At 36.1% G+C, this 25,405-nt stretch overlaps 1 protein-coding gene and 1 long non-coding RNA gene across 4 annotated transcripts in view; one reads left to right on the top strand and one right to left on the bottom strand.

The window, feature by feature from the left end:
• LOC148594471 (uncharacterized) overlaps positions 1-25,405 on the bottom strand; it is a 533,350-nt gene that overhangs the window by 213,171 nt on the left and 294,774 nt on the right. Inside the window, exon 2 of the long non-coding RNA XR_015913459.1 lies at positions 12,063-12,110. This is a non-coding gene — a long non-coding RNA (uncharacterized LOC148594471). The remainder of the gene's footprint in view (positions 1-12,062; positions 12,111-25,405) is intronic.
• The window catches only part of ZNF644 (zinc finger protein 644), a 45,249-nt gene that overhangs the window by 2,617 nt on the left and 17,227 nt on the right, over positions 1-25,405 (top strand). For all 3 annotated transcript variants that reach the window (XM_088526039.1, XM_088526040.1, XM_088526041.1), the window contains exon 2: positions 15,739-15,790. The gene's annotated coding sequence lies outside the window, so the exon portion shown is untranslated. The remainder of the gene's footprint in view (positions 1-15,738; positions 15,791-25,405) is intronic.

Below are 25,405 nucleotides of genomic sequence, written 5' to 3' on the forward strand. Positions count from 1 at the left end.
AGTTTTGTGACTTTTTTTTTCCCCTTCTTTCCTTTTTATACCTACGGGGCTATTCTAATGTTATGGTTATTTTAAGTCAGATTGAATTGGTTCCCTCTGTGCTCCTAAGTTTAATATACTGCACTGTGCATTCAGAGATCATGGGAAAAATCATTTAGTAAAAAATAGGTTATATCTGAACAAAGCTGTGCTCATGTAAATTGGCTTTTAAACTGATTTAAGTTGGCATAGCCTTCAAAGTGTGATTCCTTCAATTGAAACTAGTATCCCTTCAACTTCAGAGTATCAAGAAATTCTCACTAAAATAAGCTGAAACAAGCCTTTCTACTCTTTAAATGTTTGTTAATCTTTCTGAACACTCCAAGTGTAAGCTATTTTTAATACTAAAGGTTTTGTCTTTGCTGGTTATTTTTCAGTGTTGATAGAAGCTTCATATACTACTGAGGGAAGAATTTAAATTACTCAAGGAAGTTGTGGATATTGGTCATTCTAGTTGATACTCATGAAGATGCTACTAGATTACTAAAGGATTCTTTGTGGTATCAAGAAAGAATATCCTATCTTATTCATGATTAATTCAAAAAAATGAATAGACAAAGCGAATACCTTTATGCTCAAATACTTTGAATCCTTACATCAAAACTCGTGTCTGTTGCAGCAGCCATTCACATAAGCTGTGGTGGAAGAAGTGGCTGCATTGCTTGCTGAGCTGTAGGAAGGCTTCTCGTCGATATACGATGATGTGAAGTACTCACTGTGATTTCCTTGGTTATTATTTAAAAATTGTTTGAAACAGATTTGAAACTACAGTAATTATGCTTGTACAAGATTAATGTGATACTCAAATTGCAGCTGTTTGTCAAGAAAGACTATCTAATTAATGGCTTTATGTAGACTTCTTTTTTTTTCCAAAAAAAAAAAAAAGGGAAAAGAATGAATCTTGAGATGTTACCTGGTATGCAGTGCAGTGTAGTATTTTATCTTGATAAGAATTCTCTACAGAACTCAATGCCATTTACCCTTAAATGGTGTTGGCTCACTGAAGGAGTGTGTGGGTTTTTTTTTTTTTAATTTAAAAGCAAGTATAGTGTAATCCAAATAAAAATGAGGATCCAGTTGTTGTGCTAACACTTCTTGCACTGTTTAACTGCATACAGCAGCTGTTAATGGTGATAAAATTTTGCAGCAACAATGTCTTTAGGTTGCCAGTGAGGATAAAGGAGGGAAGGCAGTGGCTTAACAATGAGTATGCATTTTTGGTTTTGTTGTATGAAGTATTAACTGACTACATATTTCTTTAAAAACTTGGTTATATAGAGAAGTTGCACTCAGATTGATGCAACCGCAATACTATTGATAAGGGAATTGGTGTTTTTAGGATGACTAAATCCAGTTACTGGAAATGGTAGAGATCTTGCTGATGTTTATTGGCTGATACTGAGTGCTTAATCTTACCTATAACTGACTAGTTGAAGGATAGCAAGGTATTTGGTATTTTGGTATTTCTCGAAACCGAATCCAGAGGATGTGAAGTTTGTACTCAAAAGCAGAATAAAGGTCAGGCTCCTGACCTTCACAATATTTAAGGCCTAATGTGCAGTAACTGTTTTTGCTATGCCTAAAACAGCAAGTTAGATACTTGCCATACTTTAAAAAAAACAAAGAAAAACTTTGTGAAGTTGCAGTCTTACTCTTTTTGGAGTGATTTATCAAAACCCAGAAATTTTAAGTCTTGATATTTGCAACCATCTTTTTTATAAAAAGTCATTATTTCATGAAATATTTGACTTTATATATGTATATATATAAATACATGCACACTCTGTTAAGTCTTTATAATATTACAATCCTCAAGTGCAATGGCAGAGGGAAAAGGAGGTTGCTGATTGGGAAACGGTTTGGAAGGACAGGTGTTTTATATGTTTGTCTGATTGCAGATGAAGACAGGACTAGTGATAATCATAACTTTCCCTGTGTTTGGTCCAGCTGTTAGCTTTCCTCTGTTAAAAACAAACAAAAAACTTTCAATGGCTAATTGATTGAACATAATGATTGAACATAAACAAAACAGTATACAAGTTTATATATACAGTATCTACACAATATACACAGATGGTATATATACATAATATGTCCAAACTACACAAGATACAATATATATCTTGTGTAGTTTACTTCTATAAGCATGATTTACAAACTTACATGAGTTGGGGGTGATTTTTTTCTTTTAAGTTAATATTTATTTTCAGTATTTTTAAGAGTGGAAGAAAAAATTAATTCCTTAACATCAGTGATTATCGTAATGTTCAAAAGTAGGAGTGAACTCCTCTTTCTTATCTTTTCATGAACTTTTCTATACTTTCGGTGCCTTGATCATATGAGTTGTACTTTGCCTAACTACCTTCACAGTCTGGCCCCTTCCTGGGGAGAGCAATGGGATGAGATGGGATTTACACTCAGGGTTTTCTTCCAGCAAGGGAGCGTAACAGGGTCAGGGGGCTGCTTTTGTAAAGTGCTGTTACTTGTGTCTGCTTCTAAAGCTGGCTTCTTGGCAAAATGCTCCTCCTTGCTGCTGCTGGTAAGAGAGTGGGAAGTGGTGGGTATCTGTTTCTTCTCTGGATGTCCAGATCCAGTCTTGGGGGTGATGGGTGGTAGGTTGTGTGGTTCTTTTGATTTATTTTTTCCTCATTTCTTGAGGGTTTGTCTGCTACAGTAACTATCCTCTGAGTATTTCTGCTATTTTCTTCTGATTCCACCTAGCTTTCCTAGTGGCACTACCAATCCAAAATAAATGCTTCTTGGAAATGTCCACAGTGGTTATTGATGATAGCTTTCCTTAATCTTCAAATGTAGGAATGAACAGAAGCTTTGGGACTTTGTGAAGTTTTAGAAGGTATCTTCAATATCAACTTTATTTTCCAAATTTATCCTTTTCAATCATGAGAGGCAGAAACTTTCTCAGAGTTAAGTCCTAAAGGTTTGCCCGCACTGGTAAAATGATGGTTGTTGGTTATTTAAGTGTTTATTGTTCCTTTGTTTACAAAAAGTGTGTCCTGTTATGCGCGCTATTGGGAACTTTCATGAAACTCTAGCTCCTGTGTAACCCTGTGGCAACTGGCTGGGGGTGCAGGGAGAGTGAAGAACGCACTCGATTTTTTTTTTTTAAAGCTTTTTATATTGTTACAATAAGTTGGCTTTGCATTAGAAAATATATACATATTTTAACAGAAGACAACATTTGCCAGGTAAGCTCCAGTGTAGATAACTTTTTTTTTTTTTTTTCTTTTAGCACAAGAGTGCTGCTTTTTATTGTTTTAATACCAGAACCTTTTCTTCTGTGAGAAAGCCTTGACTGTATCTCTGTGTGTCTGCGCTGTCACTTGAGTGGGAAGGGACAGTTGGTTCTCCCCCCGCAGAGAAGTGGCTACTTTGTTGTCTTCTGCACACTTCCTGGAATTCCTGGTTTCTCTCTCCCGTGTCCTCCCCAGATCAGTGAAATCTGTCTTTTCTGTTCTTGAGCAGCCCTTTGAAAACTGAGAAACTGTTTCCTTAATAAAAACTTTTATATGAAAAAATATAATGAAGGTATGTTGGAACTCTGAAGTTAGTGTTTAACCTTTTGTGAGACTGAAAATAAAATGCCAGTTGGACAATGCCCTCGACTTCGATACCCATTAACCGAGAAAACAGAAAAAGATATTATGCTGTGATGGTTTTCTTTTTGGTGGGGAGATAAAAGATAAATTTGCAGGCATGTGGTGGTGAATTGCCCCAGGTTAGCTGTGAAGAAAAAGGTGTGGATTTTTGGAGCAATTGCAGAGTAGGAGAGGCTAGAGTTTGCATGTTTAAAATGACAAACTGAGCTGCAGTGCTGACAAAACTGAAGTGGAAGGGTTGTTTGTGGTGTGTAAATCTGTGACTACAGTCATTTTTGCTTTGGTAACTTAGTGCTTGTTATAAATTCTTCTTCCACTCTGTTTTTATTTTGGAGACCCCTCTGAAGGTTGTTTTGGTCTGGCTTGTTAGCTCGCAGGTGCCTGGGGATAGTGACTTCCTCCCTCCCATGTCCTTTTAAAACCTTGAATGTTTTCACCAATAGAGCAATGAATGTTGTGATGAGAAGTGGTAGGTGTGTTGATGAACTGCTTTAGCAAGAATTGTCACAGGCCTTCCCTTTTGTTAGTTATTTGGTGTCTAGTGCCTGTGTTCGGTAAGCTCCTGCTCTGCAAAGCGTTCCAGATGGGGAGGGTTAGGGGCAAGTTCACTATGATTCTCCTTGCTCTACCTCTGGCAGAAAGCTGCAGTGCACACTTGTCAGATTAGAGATCAATTTCCTTTGCTGACATGTGTGCCAGACATGTACACATGTTGTAGAACAAGATATGTAGTTCTAAATTAAGGCTGTGTCAAGAGTATGCATTAACTTTTAGTAAAATCAAACATCCAGGTTTTATAGTCTGCTCAAGAGTGCAACAGTATCAGTGCCAGTTGTTTTTTTCGTGATCCTGGTAAGGCAAAGTTTTCTCCCAGATTAGCAATGGAAATACAAGGGCCTCAGCTGACTTCGTTCAAAATGTGAAAGGAAATGTGCTTTTAAGGCATCAGTGCCTTAAATGCCACAATGCCACTTTCACATAGCTTTCTTCAAGGGAAAAAAAAGATTATTGTGTGTTTAATGCTGTCTGTCTTTTTCTGTCACTATTGATTCATTAGCCTTCCTTACTGGTCTTAAAGGAGGTTTTATCACCCAAAAATTAAAACAAAGCTGCATGATGCTAAAATCAACAATTTGAAATAATATATTAAAGTGCTTCTGTAAAGCATGAACTTTAGTCACCAATACTTTTTAATTCAAGATGCTCACCTGTTTCTAATACAGTAATAAAAAGTAAGTAGCAAAAAAAAGGCTCATGACTATAGTCTGTTTTCTTTCTTCTTTGGAAACCTATCTAAGGAAAAGTTGGGTTCTTTTTTTAAATAAAATTTATAGTAATACTTTATACATTTCCGTAGTGTTCAGGAGATTAGTTCTTGGTTCATATATTGAATTTTAAAAAATGACTAAATAGGAAGTCAATTCTGAATATTTTTGTCAGAATTGCTTTGGTAAATATGCTTATATATGTTGTCTGTAAACTTTGGAGAAAGCCTCTCTCTGTCTCCTGTAATTAATATATTTAAGCTAGAAGAATTCTTTTTTAAAATATTCTATAAATATTCAGCATTGATTATCATTTTTTTTTTTTAATTGTGAATGGTCAAGACCTTTGACGGTTTCTTTAATCTTGAGGACTCACTTTCATTAGTTTCAAGAACATCCAAAGTTCAGATGACTTAGCTCAAATAGCTCAACCATTTACTCGGCCAGAAGAAAGTTTCTCTCAGTATTGGGGTAAGGGAGAGTGTGAAACATGAATGTTTCTTTGCCTCAAAACCTGACTTTCATGTCTGTGTTCTGAAATTGAGTCATTATAGGAGCAATTTGTACCAGATGATCTTTACTTCTCATTCTTGGTTTTATACAACCTTAGCTAATATAGATTCAGTTCTTTAGTGCTCTTTGCATGATCTAATATAGAATAGATGAAATAATGTGTAGTATATGTGTCCATTTCTTCAGTTATTTTTGAAGTTTTGTTTGATAAATTATTTTTGTCAAGTTTAAGTCACTGAATTTAAAATCGGATGCTAAAGCACTGACAAACAAGCGCATATTACTAAGCTCCCAAGTGATTAGTTGTCTAACCTGCAGCCTGTGGACTGGATATGTGCATGTGAGGATTGGTAATGCCGCTTGCCTCTTACTGTCGTCTCTTCTGAAAGTCTTACAGCCCCTTGATGGGGGTGCCAGAGAATGTTCTCTGTAACCAGAACAGATCTAGCGCCATAGTTCATCATATGATTGGGAGTCAGTGTTGTTGTCCTAAGATCAATATTTTGTAAGAGTAGCAGTGCCTGTCGCATGTGCAGAAAGGGATATATAGGAAAGTGGGAATCAGGTGATCAGATGCTCACTACATGCTGCTACTAACAGAAAAGATAATGCATCACATGGCAGGGCAGGTAGGCTGTGACCCTTGCGTGCATTTGTTGGAATATGCACGTCCTGCTTTGCTTTACTGGTTACGTATTGTTATATATAGCTCGTGGAAACTAGACCAGAAGAAGCATATTTGCATATGTGGCAAGACAGTGGAAAAAGCAGAGTTTACTGTATGTATGCAAATGAAGGGAGATAAGTCTCTATGGTACACAGCGTGTTTATACCTGAAAGCCTGTGTATAGCTCTGGATATTTCAATACTAAAACATACCTGCAAGTTGGAAGGAGTAAATTTATCCATTGCCTCTCATGTTTTAGGAGAAAAAAAAAAAAGTCATTCAAAGTAAGTAGAGGAACCAAAGATATAATGCTTTTGCTGAAGTGACAACTAAGCAAAGGGAAATGAGTAGCCGAACGGAATTCACAAATATTTAGAGGATGCAACTGCTCAGGGAGGATTACTGAAGCCCTAATCTTGCAGCAAAGCCTGCCTAGGACTTTCTTGTAATCTCATGTAGACACTCCTCCGGAGTTTATTAATCACAGTGTAAGAAATAGACCTTAAGGTACTGCAAAAATTAGCTAGGGAGACCTTGCAATAGATCTATTTCATAGCAAAATGTTTGTCATAGAATATTTTTTGAGTAAAAGCTTAGTGGTGCTACAAACCACTAGGAAATTGTATTATGGGAAGCAGTCACATACGAGGATGAAATAAATGAAAGTGTTAATAGCACTTCTAAACACAAGGGCTGTGAATAGGAGTTTGCTAATTAAACATGGATGTTATATCAGAGTTGATGTACAGCTCTGGTGCTGGACAGCTGTGGCCTATATGGTGAAGCTTTAGAAACCATAACTAGTGTTTTCTGGTTGCATTTCAAGCAAGTGTTTGGAGACACTAGCCCTAGTTTGCTTACATGGATGTAGTAGTATAACCTAGGCTATGAGATGTGGATTGTTTTTATAACAGAAAAAAGAAATAGCAAGTGCAGCTCTCTAGCATAAAGATATAAAAATAAACTCATAATGATGTTGCTTAGTGAACATGTAGGATATCATTGGGGAGTAGATTTTTGCTTATTTTGAAAAACTTTTTCAACATGTATTAAGGTGACAGAGCTGACAGCCTACTCTAACCTTCCCTATCACCAGGTGGTGTAGTGCTCTGCTGTCAAAAAGTGGGCTCTTGAAATATAAAGGAAAAAAAAAGTTATACTTTACTGTTACGTATGTTTGAGTCTCCAGTGTCATCTTTCATACGTTAGAAAGAATAATGTATATACGAACACGGTTGGATTTGGGAGAAAGCAAAGAATTTTGTAGCTCCTCTTCAAATCTGATAAGTAGTAGTTGAGTCCTGACTCGGTTACTACAAAAAGTTATATGTATATTTCATTTGAACAAAACTATTGCAAGAGCGGTGTTAAAGCAATACTATATTTTATTTATTAGATTATAATTTTAGACGGTTGTTTGCTTCATATTGGATGATTTGCTATAGTGGCAGTTTGCTCTTCTGATATGCAGGCTCTTCTGCAGTTGGCTGTGCTGTTCAGAGATGCTCATGTCCCAGAATGTCTATCCTGTTGTCTGTCAGAGATTACCATCCTAGGGATAAAACATGTTTCCATCATTCATACCAGTTCACAATTCAGCATAAGCCTGCCTCCATTTTAATCTTAAGTAGAACTTACATGTGGAATCTTTGCTAGCTGTGATAATTTATAAGGATGATTTTTTTTTAATATTTCTAAGCTTGTGAGAAGTCTCTGGAAAAAAATTATTGGACTTCATGTGTTCACATGCATAGAAAATGCACTTCATTTGAGGCTGTGAGTATGAGATTCCCTTCCCTGTCATGGTCCAAGGGAAGTGTCAGAAAGGCTGTCTAGACGGATGACAGCAGGCGTTAGAGCTCGTGATCTAGCACAGCTACCCATTCAGCTAGAACAGACTCGTGAGGAACTGAATTTGGACTAAGGATTCTGTTTTGTAGGGGCTCTTATATGCTGAATTCCCATTGTAGACTTTCAGAAATACCAGATGAATCTTTTCTGCATTGCTTTTGTGAATGAAGTATCTATTTCACTTGCTCGCTGGTACTTAGTAGTCCCCTTCCCGTTACTTTCGTTCAATTGTCCTAATTCAAGAAAGGAGTGTTCTCTTTAAGGAGGGGGGGGAATGATGTGTGTGGATTGTGTCAATTTTGTGCTGTAGGATTTTAGACTCACTCCTTTCAAAGAACTGCAGTGTACTCCAGTGTTAAGAAAAACAGGGAAGTGTTTTAAGTTGGTGATGTTTATATGAGATTACAAAAAAAAATGCCAAAGAGTGAAGCTGTGTGTGTTGTTTCTGTATTAAATCATTTTTCTAAATACAGAAAATACTGAGATGTGAATCTAGTAAGAAATTGCCTTTGGCTACAGCACTGCTTTGATTTTGCAATCCGTGGCATGAGCTGGGGCATTGGGTGGCTGCCTCTTTACTGTAACAACCCAGGAGGGAGGCCTGCTGTGTACCTGGTCTCCTACTGTACTCTGCTCTGGAAGCTAAAATAATTCCCACGCTGCTGTGCTTCTCCCGTGTACTGCTAACAGCTTATCTCCGAAATGGAAGATTTAAAAAAAGGTGAACTACAGTTCATTTGTGTAAACTGAAACGCAAGAGAGCAGAGCGTCAGAGAATACCACTAGATAGGTACATTCAACTAAAGAAAATGATGTAGGAGATCTCTTGGAGTGTGCAGTTAGGGAAGTGTTGAACAGTTTGCCGCCTCTGGGTTTAAACAGAGATTGCAGGAAGAGCTGTTGGCGTTGGAACAGTGTTAAGCTGAAGAGAAAATGGCTACCAGGAATCATTGTCGCTACAGAAACAACATGGCTTGATTCTTAATGTGCTCTTTTCGTCTGCTGTTAGAAATGTTGAGGACCTTTTAGGGAAAAGTGTCCTTAATGGCAATAGAGATTTAAATCCATTTATATATTGATGGATCTCATTAGGCTTTTTGTTTTAGAGTGTTAATCTATTTATTTTTAAAAAATCACTATTTTGAAGCATCTAATTATGCTTCCCTGCAAAACAGAATAATTCAGATTTAATGGGTATAAGGTGTATTGTCAAACTTTGTCCTTATAAAACAGCCTGCAGAAATGACAATGCTAAGTAATGATATTTCTTCCGTCATGTTTAAAAAAAAAAAAAGAAAAGAAAAAAAAAGAAAAGAAAAAGAAAAAAGTCTGAAGCTATTTTCAGGAGTATTGGGTATCTATTAAAGTTAATCAGGACTTGAAAAATTAAGCCCGTATCTTTTAATAAACAAAGCTTTTGTTTTCTAAGGATTTTTTTTATATCTTGTGTTGCTATATATTTATATATGTATATTTTTTTAAGATAAACAACTCCTCCTTTTAAAAATAAGGCTTAGAGTCTCAGCTGGGTTCTCTGTTACTGTCTGCATAAATGTATTTCCTTTCCTGATAAGGGCATAAATATATGCATTGCAGAGTAAATGCATATATTTTTCCTTTTGGGAGAGTGTAGTTATATGGAAGGGTTTCAAGGGTATCATAATGAAGTAGTAGATCAGGAAAGGGAGGTAGGAAGTGTGTGTTTGTGTGTGTGTGCAGCTTAATGGATGTGTTTGCGTGTGTGCGTCAGGATTGTGCAGGGTGCAGGCTGGATTGCAGGTGCAGACTGCGAGTACTTTGTCCTCTCTTCCTCAGAGCCCTGGGCACAGGCCTGACGTGGTGCGTTCTCACCGCAAATGCCTCTCTTTCTGCTTTTCTTTTGGTTTCTTGCAAAGTTTGCTACAGGATTCCCAACTGAAGGCACTTGACTCCCTCAGTAGTGGTGGGGCTGGGTGGTTGTTCTCTGTTAAGGGACTCATGTAATATGATTTTTACCATTGGTTACTGAATAAAGACAGCAGTTTGGTTGAAAATATATATATATACACACATCTGCTTAATGCTTGGAATGTAGATATTCTTTAAGATAGAAAGATAAATAAAAATATTATTTCTTCAAGTACCACACATTTATTGTGAATGTACAGGTGTACTTATTTTTATTGTGTAGCTTTATTTTACATAATTCAGAATATTTTGTAGAAAACTGTCTTCTGACTGATTTCAGTAAAGTCTTGCCTGGTTTACTGTGTCTTACAGATGTGTGCTAAATATAAAATGCAGATTTTGGGGTTGTGGAAAAATGCCCGGTATGGAGAAAAATGGACTAAATGGAAGGTGTTGCTTTGTAATACTTGGAAGGAAATGCATTACTTTGTACACAGTCTTATCTTGAACATTTTTTGACAGCTATGCTTAGCTTTGCTTCTGTCGAATTCTTTTACTAAAATACCCTGGGCTTTGTGGGAGGGAGTAGATGACAGAGTATAAACATCTATTGCTTGCCACCATGCAGTTTGGTATTTCGAAAACAAACAGTGAAGTAAAATGGGGTGTTTTCTGAAAATGAGCAAATGGAAACTGCTGGCTCAGATCTTCCTAAAATCTATTAAAGGGCAGGAGGCACAAAGGCCATTAGTTTCTTAGAAGAGCACTTCAGTGGAGAAACTTTCCCGTTTGGATCTTTGACTGCTCAGTTGTAGCTTTAGAGCTGAATATACAGGCTCATCTTAGAACTGCCTAGGGATCCATAACCAATTCCCTCGAAGTGGGCATGATCTCTGGGTGCCTGCAAAGGAATATACAGTAATTCGAACTGGGTGAGCGGGACTTCCATAGCTGACACTGAGGCAGGATTGCACAGAAGGGATACTGAAGGGATTTTGCTGATACCATTGTGAAAGGGATCGTTCAGTGTCAGGGATGATGCCAAGGTTATGTATAGTGGCATCTGTTTGGATTGAAATGGATAGATGATGTAATGTTGCGTGTTAGTAAGCTTTTCCTATTCGAGAAAAACTGTTATCTTTAAGTATGTAAATACATGGGACGGAGAGCTAGTTAATGTGGTCAAAATAAATAGATTGAAAGATGACTGAAAACTGTCCAGGTAAATGTTTGTGCAAGTGGTATGCTGACCTGTAGCTTAAAACCAATACAGGATTGATATAGAAAGAAGGCAAATTATTTCTTTGCTGCTTATTGCCTTTTAATGATGATTCTTCTTGTAGCAGATACCATTTTACTTGGTCAGATATTGAGGGACTGTAAAATTACTTATTAACTATCAACAGTATAGATTGCTACAGAAAATCTTACTTTGGGGAGAAATGCATTGATAACCTTTAAAACCAATGCACTAATACATTCTGTGTGGAGGCTTTGAAGTTCTGCATTTTTTTCAAAAATCCTTCTTTTATCTGATACTTCAGTTTCAGACTTTTATGATGCTTTCGTTGATATGCTTATTATTATATGCTTGCGGTGAACAATATACACCGAAAGCTAAATGGCTTTAAAATATTTTAAATTTTTTCCCCTTTATTCTCTGCAAGAACTGCTGATATTTTTACCTGTTTAGAGGGAGAGGAGAAGTAACCATTTTAATAAATGTTATGTTAGTCCATATCCCAGTCTACTTAGCAATCATCAGATGAAATATATTCTATTTTTTTTCAAATTGTACAGTGTTTTGAAATAATTGAATCAGTCATGTGACTTAAAAACACAGGCTCTTTATTCTCTGCTCAAATTACTCTGGCTGCCTTTTTTTTTTTTCTCCTCTCATTCCTATGTGGGGATACTGTGATACTCGTATTAAAGTTGCATGTGTGGGCTTGCATTCTACTTGTTTGGGCTAAAACAGCTTCACAGTCTAGTTATGATCAGTTCTGTTCATTTCCTAAACTGTCAGATGTTTCCTTGAAGTCCTCACCAGCCTGTACAGGGTATTGTCAAAAAGCAAAACTTTCTTCGAGTGGAAAAAGAAGATATTGAAACACTTCCCCTGGAAAGCCCCATCACAGCTTTGGGAACTGTGCATGTGCTTTTTACCTTGATGTATAGATAAGGAAAGAACTATAATTTCTTTTAACCATTTTTTCATGTGACTCAAATCTAGCAGGAGATTCAAAATTCGGGAGGTGTCTTTTTTTTTTTCTTTCATTCTTTCATTTCTACACTTACATGCTCTCTTTAAGAGTGTCCTTTTTGCTCTTGCACTCTTTAACTCATTGAAGGTTTCTTTGAAGTCAGAACCATCTCCAAGATTTCTTTATGTTGCTAAGAATTATTCTTTTTTGCTTACTTTGCTTTCTGGATATTTCAGTTTTCAATAGGATACTTGTGTTTAAATATCCCTTTTCAATAACTATTACAAGAACATTAACTGCTATTTTGCTTGGGAAATTTACTTCAAAAATTATTGAGCTTTATCTTTGAATATTAGCTCTGGGTATTTGTGGGTATTGAGTTTAAGTTATTTTTGGACTTTCTAAGTAGGAATCAGAGCATCGAAGCTTCTTGTGCAAACAGAGTAAGAAACCGTGCATTTTGTACAGAACTGGTCATTGTTGATTACTTGTTGAGAAAATGGCAATCTGGCTTTGTATTCAAAGAGCTATTCAGCTCTGTTAACCTATTCAGAGGAGACTAGTCTCAGCTGTTCTATGTCTCTTTAGCCCTCTTTGAGAGTTATGTTACTTTTCATAAAGTTGTGGGTACCATTTAGCTGGGACTTCTGCACTTTTTGCAATAACCCTTTTTAGGATAATTTTGAAAGGGTTCCAGGGCTGCATCAGATATTAGGAAGACTCTTCCCCCTGTTCTTCTCCTCACCCTTGAATTTACCACATAGTGGAGTGTTTAGCCATGACTTAATCTAACAAAACCAGTTCTTTTTAGAATAACTTATTCTACCCTTTGTTTTCCTTCCTTTCCCTGTAAGCAAAATCAACTACAGTGGCAAAAGCTAGTTTTGCATTGCATTATACCTGTTATCTATGTAAAAATTCCCTGAATTATATTCTCAACTGCAACTTTTCCAGGAAAAGCTGGTGATTAGTTAAGTGTGTTTTCCTAAACAGTTACAGAAGTGTTAGTTGTTGCTGTAAATATTTTCTCTGTTGTTCAAATAAAAGCACTAAATAGTAGAGCCATCAAAATTGTCAGAATTACTGCAAGTTTTATTTCATCAGTGTACACCTTTGCATTTTAATGTTTTAAAACTTTTTCCACAGAGAAGACTATGTTTTAGTAGATATTTCTGAAATACTTTGAGCAGATTTTTGATTATCCTGAAGAAGACCTAATAACCTAATGGCAGGAATTGGAAAAAACAGTTGTAGGATGCAGCTCCAATGACCCTAGTCCTTATGAGAGGAGTAGCTAGGCAAGTTGCTTGTGGTAAAACACATATTTGAACACAATTATTTTTATAAACACTGTAGAGTGAGTGGTTATGCGCTGGATGCAAGGTCATAGATGAAATGTTTTCTGTTCTATTTGGTGGGTATCTGTAGTTAGCTTGATAGTTTTTATGACCCTGAAATTTGAATGCAGCAGTTAGCTTGGAAAAGCATAGTTAGGGAAATTTTTGTAGTTTTTCCATAGCTGGTTGGGTTAGACATGTTAACTAGTTTAGCGCAGTCATCTTTAATGCTTGTTCTAGAGCCCCTATATTTTAAAATAGGCCTCAGTTAAATACTTTCTAAAAAATCTCACTGTTGTTTTTTTCTTTTGTCTCTTTCTTAGCTTGGATACATTTGAGTTATTGCGTGTTTGTCTGAGCAATATCCACATTTGTGATTTCGATATTGCTTCTTGGGCCTACTTTGGCCTTGCCTGTATGCTATATGAAGGTACAGCATCACCTCAAATTTACCCTCAAAGTGCTTGGTGAGCTCCATGCCAACCAAAGCGCGTTTGCTTTCAAGTTTTCCCCAAAGGACGTGTTCAGTGACTACAAGAGTGAGCACCCCGCAGGTGGGCAGTGTAGGATAAGACTTCTCACTTTGTCAGGGGCCCAGGCCTCAGAGGTGATCCTTGCAGCTTAGCCTTGTCTTGCTTGATGCAAAGTTTTGGGTAACTGTGAAAAGGCTGTTACAGTGATAATGGTGGTGCGAGGGCCTCATGTATCATTACAGTAATAATCTTCAGGAGTCTGAGCTCAGGCTGATGCAAAAATTCTGTCTGTACTGGAAATCAGAAACGTTGACATCCATGTTAAGAATAGTTATTCTTAGTGTTTAGTTAATTGTAACATAGAGAAGATGTGAGGATTGTCAGAGCAGTGCTCAGAGTATCCTGCAAGGAGGTGAATCACTGATGTAATTTTTATTTTCAGTGAGATGCATTTTAGGTTGGGGTTGACTGTGTAGCCAAAGTGCACAAGTTTATGAAGGCATCGATTTTTAGTGCTAATCTTGGTGCTTGCCAAAGACCTGAGTAGACCTTCTTTCATGGTTTTGAAGGGCATTTTGGCTCTTCATACATGCAGAGTGTGTTTCTGTGAAATTTTTAAACTGTTATTTGACAGTTGGCTTCCGTTACGTATGCTAGAGGTGCTTTACTGCTTGTAGATAACTTTTTGTCACATACAAACAACTCTTTAAAACCTGTTTAAAACATAATTTGGGGGTGGGGGTAATCTGATTTGTGAAGTGAGCATACCTTTTGTATAGTGTTGAGATATAAACATTGCAGTTTAATGTGATAATCAGGAAAGGGTCTTGGAGCTGGGGAAGAGCTAGTTAGGGTTGGAGACTTGACTTTTGCTGCTGCATGTTCCGTGGTGAGATCTTTCCAAAAGGACTGACCTCTGTAATGCTGTGCCTGTGAAGTACAGGCAGGTGGCATGGAGACATTTACAAGTTGACTGGGAAGCTCAGAATTGGAGAACTGCTGTGTGCCCACAAATGGAGAGGGGGGTCTTAGGCCATTTGTGAGGACAGATAATCTCCTTCAGAGTTAAGTTTGGTGCTGGATACATTAATTTAGTCTAGATATAAATAGTTTATTCTGTAAAGTTATATTCTGGTTGTTTCATCTTCACGGGAATTACATAAATTCTGTAGAGGGGATATGTTCCCAAACTCATTCCTGTTTTCTTGCAGCTACAGTGACTTTCAGAGTCTCTTGCAAATGTTACATGGTCTGATACCTCCAACTGGGAAGTGAGGAATCTCTGTACAGTTTGTGTCCTCTTAAAGATCCATGAGCAAAATGGCAAATCATTAAATATGACATTAATCAGCCTTTATGATGGCAAAGTAAGCTGTTTTTAAATGGGATGGCTAACTTTAGAAATGTTAATTAACATTTTTTTTTCCCTAGGAAAGGTGAGGAATTAGTGAGGCCCAGGATTAAAACCCTCCAGTACTTACTCACACATGTTGATCCTTTTTACTAGAGCAGTTCAGAAAAATGCTTTCACTTGTTGCCATTTCCTTTCTGTGCTTCGTTCCACATTCAAGGAACATGGGTTAGCAGACTTTAAATACGTTGGCAGAAAAGGCAACAGAAAATTTCTTTCTGCAACTCTATTCTGCCCACTTTGATATGGTTTATGTTGGTACCTTTTATAATTAAAACACTAACATCTGTGTTAGTTGAAAACTGCATCTACACTTGAGAGATATTATGATTTTGGTGTTTCTAACTTGAGATGGAATTGATAGGATGCATCGTAGGGATCTCCTACCTTCGTCTTTTGCTTTTCTTGTTAAATATTCTGGAGCACAAGCAGAAAACAGTGCTAACTGCAGTAAGTCCTTGTTTTCTTTTGCAGGTTAGTGTTAGTGTGGAAGTGGATCTCTCAGCTTGATGCAAGTGAAACTACGGTGAGTAAAAATGTTTTTGCCAAATTCCTTGGAGTTAATAGCATATACTGTTAAATGCCCCCTCCCAAAAAACTGATCAGTGTGGGGAGAAAAAAAGAGAATTTTCATGAAACTTGTATTTCAAGTACTATAATTTGTAGACATGGGAAAGGCTACCAAAAGAAAGGACAAAACAATCCCCCCAACTACATTTAAATACATGTAAAATTATGTTGACAACTGTATGTTTTTTCCTCCATAAATTATTGTGGTCAAGAAGTTGTTATGGCTTCTGTTAGCTGTTGAGAACCAAAATTAGGAAGACTATAAATTAGCTTCTTTTTCTGCATGTTATCCACCTGGTTTGAAGGTACAGAAAATAGTTTGTTGCATTGTCAAGAGTAGTGTGTTAAATTTTATTTTCATACCAAACAGGTGTATAAGAAACTTGACTAGCTATCAGAATAGCATTTCATGTTTTTACTAATGAAATTCTACTTTTCTTCCTGTCCTCAGGAACTCTTTTGGGAGATATTTTAAAGACTAAATATAAGGAGGCTTACTGATAGTTCCCAAGGGCTATAGAGGCTGGGCATTACGAACCTTCCGCTGCCTCCTCCCTCCCATTGCAGGAACTAGTCTGAGATGGAGAATTTAGCTAAGCCCTGGCTTTGTTTGTGTTGAGGTTACTTGGTGCTTTGCTTCAGGGAAGTTTTGAACTATGAAATAGATGTTGATTAATTAAAATTCCATTTATATGGAATATATATATATATAAATGTGTACATATATTGGAATATATATATATGTACATTAAAATAAATATAAATACAAAATATATTAAGTAATGTATTATTTATAGTATATTATATAAATATTCATATATACATATATAAATTTATATATTTATGTAGAAATGTATATACAGGCATATATATATTAATGGAATTTTAACTCCATTAAATCATGTGAAACAAATCTTGAACTAACCTGTTTTAAAATAGCTTGATTCTTTCATGTTTTTTTTTTTAGATAAATCCCTAAACTTCATGAGCTTTCTTTATAGTAAAGACAGATCCTGATGCTATAATGTCTACACAAATTTCCTTACCAAATAAAAGCTAAGTTCTCTGTTAAATTCCTGTTTACTGCTTAACTAGTAGGCAGTTTGAGTAGTGCAGCTGTGGGTAACTTAATATTTTGAAGAGGTGAGAGGGAAATTCACTGCACTCAGAGAAGCCTGTTTTTTCATTCTAATCTCTGATTAATATGTAAACTTAAAATACTTCATAGAGCTTTAAAAAAAAAATACAGCATGTGCATTTTAAAATAGGCCTTACTTTGTATCCTCTGTTCTGCTAAGACTTCTGCTAAGTCTCTTCAAGAGACTGCTCTCAAATTTAAAATATTAAAGCCTAATGCTTTGTGGGAAAATGGAAAACAGCTCCTCTCTTCAGTGTGAGTCCTTTGTGTAATGTGTAACTCATTCAGGGTTTAGGTTATGAATTGCCTTCTGAACTATGAACAAGTAAAAGGCAATATCTATTGCTTGTATGTGTATATGCTTGTGTGTATGCAGAGAAGCATTTAATGTTGTAGCCTGACTTGAAAGTTTTCTTGAATGTGTCACTTGAGAGAGAGAGAGAGGAAAAATAAACAAAAAGGAATACAACTCTGCAAGAGGAAATATTTTTCTTCTTATCTGAGCTTGAGTTCTAAACAAAAAGAATCATGGCTCAGGAGGTGGCTTGAATTTGCTGTAAGGTTTAGATGGTTCCCAGTGCCTTCAAAAGCTTTCAGTATTTAGTTTATGTTCGCTCTATTCTGGTTTATGTGGTATCTAGTTTCTTGTTTAAATATAGGTGCCTAGAAAATTAATTGAGAAGTCTGTAATATGTAAGTAAATGTGTGTTTAAGCATGAAACCTGAATGAAACTCCAAAGTCCTTTCATCTTCATGATGCTTGGCTATGTATAAAATCTTGGCTATGTATGAGATTATTAAAAAAAAAAAAAAAAAAAAAGTTTCTGGGGAGAAGGCCTTTATTCTTGCATACATAGCAAGAGAACTGAAAAATGTGTAAAGCTCATGGAAACAGTGTAGTGATATTTGGTCAGTATTGTTACTGCTGGAAGAAGATCTTGAAGTTCTGACACAGTCCTGTGGTGATGACAGCTTGAACAGTCACTAAATCCACTAAAAAGCATTATACATTACCGGGGGGGGGGGGAAGAAAATGGATATCTGGCTATATACATTTATAGTATGGCATACATGCATTATAGTGTGTGTTGCCTCTTCAGTTGTAATCTAGTTCTGTGACTCAAAAAAACACAGCAGAACTGGAGAAGGTTTAGAGAAGGGCAGCAGGGGTAAGTAGAGGTGCTATAAGGAACTAGATAAATAGGCTTCTCATCATAAAAAACTGATAACCAAGGCAATGATACAAAAGCTTTTATAAAATGCTTGGTATCACTCGTATACACTGAAAGTGAATCTGTGTTGAACAAGCTGCAGCTCCCAACTGCCTCTTCTGCCTCCCTCAAGCCTAGTGACTAAAGCATCTTCTGAACTTCTGCTGTGCCTGTAAGTGAGAGTGCACTCCTGCTTTGGTGTACACGGTTATCACTGTTGGAACTGCAGTTTAACGATTTGCTCAAACATGTTGCTTACACTCTTTGATGAGAAAAAAAATCTGAAAGACTATGGAAATGTATTTTTATGCAAGTACTCTTTATGTGAATAAAGAATTTGTGTGTTTTTTGTTTTGTTCTTAATGGTAGATGACTTGCTTCCTAGTTTCTAATGAAAATAGTGTGATATTTTGACATTAGGGAAGCAAAAGTGTGTTGCTAGTTAAAAGTGCATACATTTAAGATACTATTTACAAGCAATTATTGGGCTTTGTGGGTTAGTGGTATAATAGGTGACACTTTCTTATATGCAATCAGAAAGGTTATAGAAATAGTGCTGAATTTTCCTATAATGGCATAGGAAGTGAAATCAGATTTATAAACATTTGTGAGATCAGGCAAAACCAGAAGTTACCAGAAGATGCTTCCAGGAGTTGTCTTGCATGTATTCAGTGTTGCTGTACCTAAACACAGATAATGTAACAAATTAATAATATGCCCTAACTTCAGCAGAAGCTGAAACATCACGGGATGATAAATATGAGCATGTCTGGTTGTGTTTCTTTGGCTTGGGCAGGAATCTCATACAGTTTTCCTCTTACTGTTCATATTATTCTGATAACAGTAAAACTCAACTTTAAGTGTTAATTCATTCATTCATGAGTGCCTCTTTTTTTTCTTTTAACAATGATTAGGGGAGTGACTTATGATCTGGAATATGAATTTTGTCTGTACATCTAGTTATGTATAGAGTTGTAAAGGTCTTTTACGAAATACACTTCAGTAGTGAAGATTTTTACTTGAAAAGGTAACTCTTCGAGTTGACAGATTATTTATTTTTTTTGTCCCTTAAAGTAAAAGATAGTAAACAACAGTGCTAGTGCCTTTAAAAAAAAAAAAAAAAAAAAAAAAAGCCTTGCAAGCTTTTTTAACCCTTGATCATAGACATTATATCTGTAATAAAAGATGGTGAGAGGTGGTCTGCTTGTTCCAGGGTACATTTCAATAAAATTGAGTTGAACTATTTTTAATGTCTTCAAGAAAAATATTGCACTGTAAATCCATTACGTTGCATCATGTTGTTGTCATGCAGGTTCTCTTCCTCTGTGATCTTTGGTACTGACACTTCAGGGCTAACTGATGCAGATAATGAACAGTAAAGTTGGATTCATTTGAGAAATACTCTTGTCAAAACAGTCAGACGAACCTGATTTCTGAAAATACTTCCCAGTATGGTTATGATGTTTACATAGTAACAGTATAAATGTGAACAAGCTCATACCATTTAAATAAAAAGCTGGATGTTTGTAACCTTAAAGGTTTTTGCTCCATTTACTGAGTTGGGCTTTCTCTGAAGTTTGTGGTTACTGTGAGAATAACACTTGAGTGATCCTACGTTTTCTACAGTTGCTGAAGTTGCATAGTGGCCAGAGAAGCTGCCAAGTTGCTAGAATCAACTTGCTCCAGTATGTGTGCATCTGATGGAAGATGTTCTTCACTTACTGTAGGACGAATCACTTTTAAATTGAAAGACAATTTCAGATTTGCATATGAAAACTCAGCCTTTTTACTTACATTGGCTAGTTTTAAGTATTTGACTTGACACAGCATGAGCCTGTCATACTGCTTTAGAGGCAGGAGGAGTATTTCAGTTCTGTGGCCTTCACAGGCAGGAAAAAATCAGTTGCACAGGGAAAGTGACCACCACTTGGTGGCAGTACTTGGCTTCAGAACAACTTGTTTCACCGTGGATAAACTGGCTTTATTCCTTTAAAGCTATAGATTTAAGGGAGGTAGCTTTGTTTTTTTTCTCATTTTTTTTTCTTTTTTCTTTTTAATTACTGAAAAGGAAAATACTTTTTATCTGAATTCCTGGAGAGAGTTGCATTTGTTTATGTCAACGGAAAATCCAGCCATCATGTCCAGGAAGTCATTAAAGATAATTCATTGTATTAATAGTATTCTCCGAAGATAGATTTAATGGTCTCTAGTTTGAAGTAAGTACTAAGATAATTAAAGCATTTTATTTCCATTGAGTAGTGTGCTTCAGTGGAATTTTAGAACATTAGATTTACTTCATGGTAGTGTCTCCCTTTGTAATGTTTCACTTGAAGGTAGACAGAAAGCTAACAACTGCTTTGTCAAGTTTTCTTCTATATTAAAATAACATTTTAGGAAAAGATTCTGTATTCAACTTTTCTGTCCACAAAGCTAATAAAAGTTTGTGCCTTACTCTTATTACCTCTTAGCCTTTTAAACAAGGTTAAAAAAAAATAGTTGATAAACTAAAGAAAGGAATGTGGAAGAACAGAGAAATGCACCAGTCATTTAAATTGGATTTTCAGGGAACAAAAGAATAACTTGATTGTATAGCACAATAATTTGGCAGGATACAGCTCCATGTTGAGACTGTTTTCACTTTTTTGTCAGTCAAAATATGCTGCAGTGACAGCAGGACTTTCATTTTAGCATTAGTGTAGAAGAAGTTCTACAATCATAAAATAGTCTTCCTTGCGATCTTGTAGAAGCAAGTTGAAGTTATTCAAGATTTGATCATGCTACTGAAAACGCAAACAAGACCGATGCCTGCATAAATGTAGGTACTGAAGTAGTCTGTTATTCTTTATGGACAGAGATATGCAGTGTGCTGGGGAGTTGTGGAGTCTTGAGCTTCTAGTCAAGCTGTAGCTGTTCTGAAGTCACTATGTTTTGGAATCTGGTTTCGTATTGGCTAGGCATCTTTTAGAGATATCTAATTCACTTGAAAAATAATTTTGGACAATATAACCCTTTTAAAATAATGCATTAGTACTTAAAACAAGAAAAAGAAGTCATACCTGATTCTTTTGACATGTATATTGTTAATCTTGAGTATTGAATTTTAACGTAATGCAACTTATTTTAAGTGACAAATTGATTTATTTTCCCAAACAAATCAATGTGAGAGAAATAAAATTAAGAATGGTTGGTGGCAGTAATGGTGTTCTGTGATTTTCTGTGATTTTTTTCAGTTCTAAGACAGACATGCTTCAGTTCTGAAATCTTTTCATTAAGATGTAAGATGTTAAAATACAACTCTCAAACATTCCAGACAAGAAATCAAGTTGCTAAAATTTTGGCTTCCTTTTCAAGGAAACAATTTTCCGTTACTGGATGCATACCTTTTGAAAAAGCTGTTTCTTAGAAACAAAGTTTTGGGTAAATAAACTTTCTGGAAAATACTATGCTTGAGGCTTGACCTTTCTAAATTTAATCTTATTGAAAACTTCAGCTACTTTTTCAGGTTGATGGATTTGAAGAATACCATCCTACTTTTCCTGAAAAATCTGAACTTAAAATAGTAAAAAAAACCTTCTTGCAACCTGTTTTGCAATATATTTTTTTAAAACATTTACTGACTTAATGTCTCTTTATTCAGTTGACTTTTGTAAAACTTGTACTAGTTCCTCTTACTCCAGATGGTCATTTATTTTTCCAAAGGCTCTTCAATTTTTCCTGTGCGTCATCCTTAAGTTAAAGGAATAGACTGTATATTGTGTCAGTAATGGAAGGAGCCTCTGCTTTAGTGCCATGCCATGATAAATGTAAGCGCTTTCTGGTCTGCTCTTTGTTGCATAAAAATCTGTGACTTAGATTTCATCTGCTTGTGTATCTTAGGTTTATTGCAGGCATGCTTGTGGATAAAATGAAGGATTTTATTAGGTTTATTTATTTATTTACCTAACAAAATTTTGAAGAAAACTGTCCTGGTTATTCTAAGTCTGCTTAAAGAACTTGACTTAACCGGGAGTTACTTAGCACAGGACAAGTGTTTGGGGGGAGGGGATTTTTGCCTTTGTTACAGCACTGCTGAAATAACTTAGATTCTTCCGTTTCTGTAACTAGTGTGTACATCCAGAATATTTAGAAATTTATTTCTAAATTCTTGCACTATTTAATAGTCACCATATCAACTTTAGCTTGTTGGCTTATATTTGCAAATTTAATGAGAAACTTAGCATTTGACCAGAGAAGAGCACTTCATGTTTTTTCACAAACTTTTCCAAATTGCTCCATGTTAGTTTTTCAGCTCCTGCATGCTTTCGCATCCTAAAACTCTTGAAAAATACTGTCCCCCAAAACAAAGAAACAAAAACGAGCAAAAAAAAAACACCAGAAACTTGACAGATTTCTAACTGAAACTGCCAGGAGACAACAGCAGACTGTGCTGAGCACCGGAGTGTGGTTTTAATGAACTAGCTTTGAATGAAGGCATTACTCTAAGTGTGTTTAGCTATTACATAGCACAGGTTTTCATTGTGAAATAAGAACTTGGAAATGTTGTAAACCTACTTGTAATAAATACAATTAATAATGTACATAGAAGAATGGAGTTAAGTACATTTCCTATCAAAAAGAATTATTAATGAACAGAAAGTGGACAGCATAGATCTGATGACAGGAAGGTTGCATCTAATCTGAATTACTGAGTGACCTAGGAAGCTTGCTCAGAGGGATTACCGAATAATTATGTTAATATGCAATTATCACTTCATTTCTTCTGTAGTAACCTCAAGATGTAGTGTAGTATGGGTGTTATAGCAAGTGCTGATAGTTTGCAAAAATACTGATGTTTGAGATTTTTGAGACAATAAGATTAGCTTAAGGCATTTAAATGATGATCTGTCAGCTTGAAGACAGATCTGACCCCTTTTTTTTTTTTTTGTTAATGCTTACAGAATGTGGCCACAGGCAACCTTATCTACACAACTCATTATGATTTTTTAAAACTGATCTTTTGTGAAGAAATAAATAGATTGAAAACTGTTTAAGAAATTACCATGTAAATGTACAAGTCTTCCAGCATTAAATTGAGATGGAGTGGAACGCGGCCTAGCCAAATCTTTGAATGCTTTCTATGTGTATGTGTTTGTACGGGCGTTTGAAGTGTTGTCATTTTGGATTTGTCCTCTGTCGCCTCAATATACCGCAGTAGCACCTACAAAAATTGTGTCGGGGAACATTTCAGTCAGCAGTTGCTCTGTGCTTAAACAACGATTTAGGCGAACTGCACAGTGCTTGCTTTGACTGGGAGTGCATTTAGCTTTATTTGCAGCATTAAATTAAAAGCTTATCTCTCAACGTGTAGCTTTTCAAGTACATTAAATTAGTACTATGTATTTCTGTTTCGGAAGAATGACGCTTTTAAAAATGCGCAATGGATAGTTGTATAGTATTGCTAAGAAGATTGTATAGTCTTGGTTGCATCTTAGCTGCTCCAGTGCCTGGGGGCAATTTTTTTTTCCCTGCCCAAAGTGCTCAGATTATGGGAGGGACTATTGAGCTCCCCAAGTGGTGTAGGAACAGTAGTATTCTCCTCAAAAACAAATGGCACCGTGTATGTTTTATTGCATTGATCTAGTTACATGTATTTTTGTTACTGCGTGCCTACCTACATATCAGAAGCAATAATTTTATTGTAAATTGGATTTTGAATTTTAGCTCTCATCACAAGACTCACAAGACATCACAATTCTTGTAATATAAAAAGACATACTTCATTTAATAGCACTGCTTTAAACCTGCTAGCATATTTTTAACATATTTTTTGTTGTCCTACACATAAAATAGGAAATTCACCATCCCGATAGCTTAAAAAAAAGTGTGCTAATTAGCAGAAAATGATTAAAATTTTACAGTGATATAACTGCTTAAGTAAGCTTTTGGGCTTGATCCTTGATTGAATTACATAGGGACAGTATAGAAGTCCTTTAATGTGATCCATAAGGAATAGTTCGCAATCTCTATAAATACACAATAACGGAAGGAGTCTATTTAAAAAATAGCAGAGTGTGAATTTTAGCTATTTGTGATAACTTCAAAGGGAACCTTGGTTTATAGGTGGTTGCGTGGTGCTTTTTGTTTTTTTTCTGAAGTTTTAACGGCAGCATTTAGCGTCTTGGCCTGTAGTTTTGTTTGCAGAGAGCAGAGTCTTGTCTTGGCTGTGTGAACTTGGGGGCGTTTGGGGGAGCTGCTCTGCTAATGGGCTCGGGGCGGCCGCGCTGCCCGGGGCCACCCTGCTGCTCCCGGGCCGAGAGGCGCCTCGAACGGGAAGCGTCTGTTCCCCCGCGAAGCCCTCACACCCGAACAGATGGGGGGAACTGGGAGCATGGAAGGTTTTACCTCCGATGTGGTAGCAGTGAAGCCACTCATTAACACTGAATTTACCACTTCGTTAGCGGTGTTGTTTCCTGTTGAGAAAAGGCTCCCAAATTGTCTGAGCACGCATTTGTCTTCTACTATAATAATAAAATGAGAACATCAATTTTCTGGTGTAAGTAACTTATTAGATTTCTTTGTGTGTATGTACAGTTTTGAACTTTGCTGCCCAGTTTATTTGAAGCTTATGCTATAGTATGTGCAGTGATAAAACTGTAGCAGGTGCAGTGGTGCACGCTTGGAGCTGTCATTTCCTTTGACTTTTGCATTCCTGATTTTTAGTGCATGTTTCTGCTGCCCATTTCTAACTTGTCTGTATGGTGTAAATATTCCTGCTGGGTGGTGCATTATCACCATTTTAGGGTGATAGCATTGAATGCAATCTTATCGGGAGTCTGCCGTTTATTAAGGCAGAAACGTAACCATGTCAAAGCAGCAAAGATTCAGAAATTTAAGAAATGGAACAACAAAAAATAGTTTGTTCAATACCATGCTTTTAAAGAGGCCTGTAAATAGTTGTTTTCTATATTTCAACCACTTCTTACTAAAATGATGTGCATGGCTGTAATGTTTCTATATTGAGTTGTTCAGTGAATGTGTAGCAAAGGCAACTTTTTTAACTTCTTGCATTGAAAAGTTGCTTCATTATACTTGGACTTAAAATACAATTTATTTTGCCTTTAAAAATATATTTTATTGATTGTTTTTGTTTTGCTTTAAAAATAATGGGAAAGTCATATTACAGTAAATATATTTTTTGAAACTGAATACTTGTTTCTGATATGAAGCAAGCATACTATGGCCA

This window comes from Tinamus guttatus, unplaced genomic scaffold (genome assembly GCF_059628265.1).
Source record: "Tinamus guttatus ecotype Peru unplaced genomic scaffold, ASM5962826v1 Tinamus_guttatus_pri_ptg000242l, whole genome shotgun sequence".
In the NCBI taxonomy this organism is placed as follows: Eukaryota; Metazoa; Chordata; class Aves; order Tinamiformes; family Tinamidae; genus Tinamus; species Tinamus guttatus.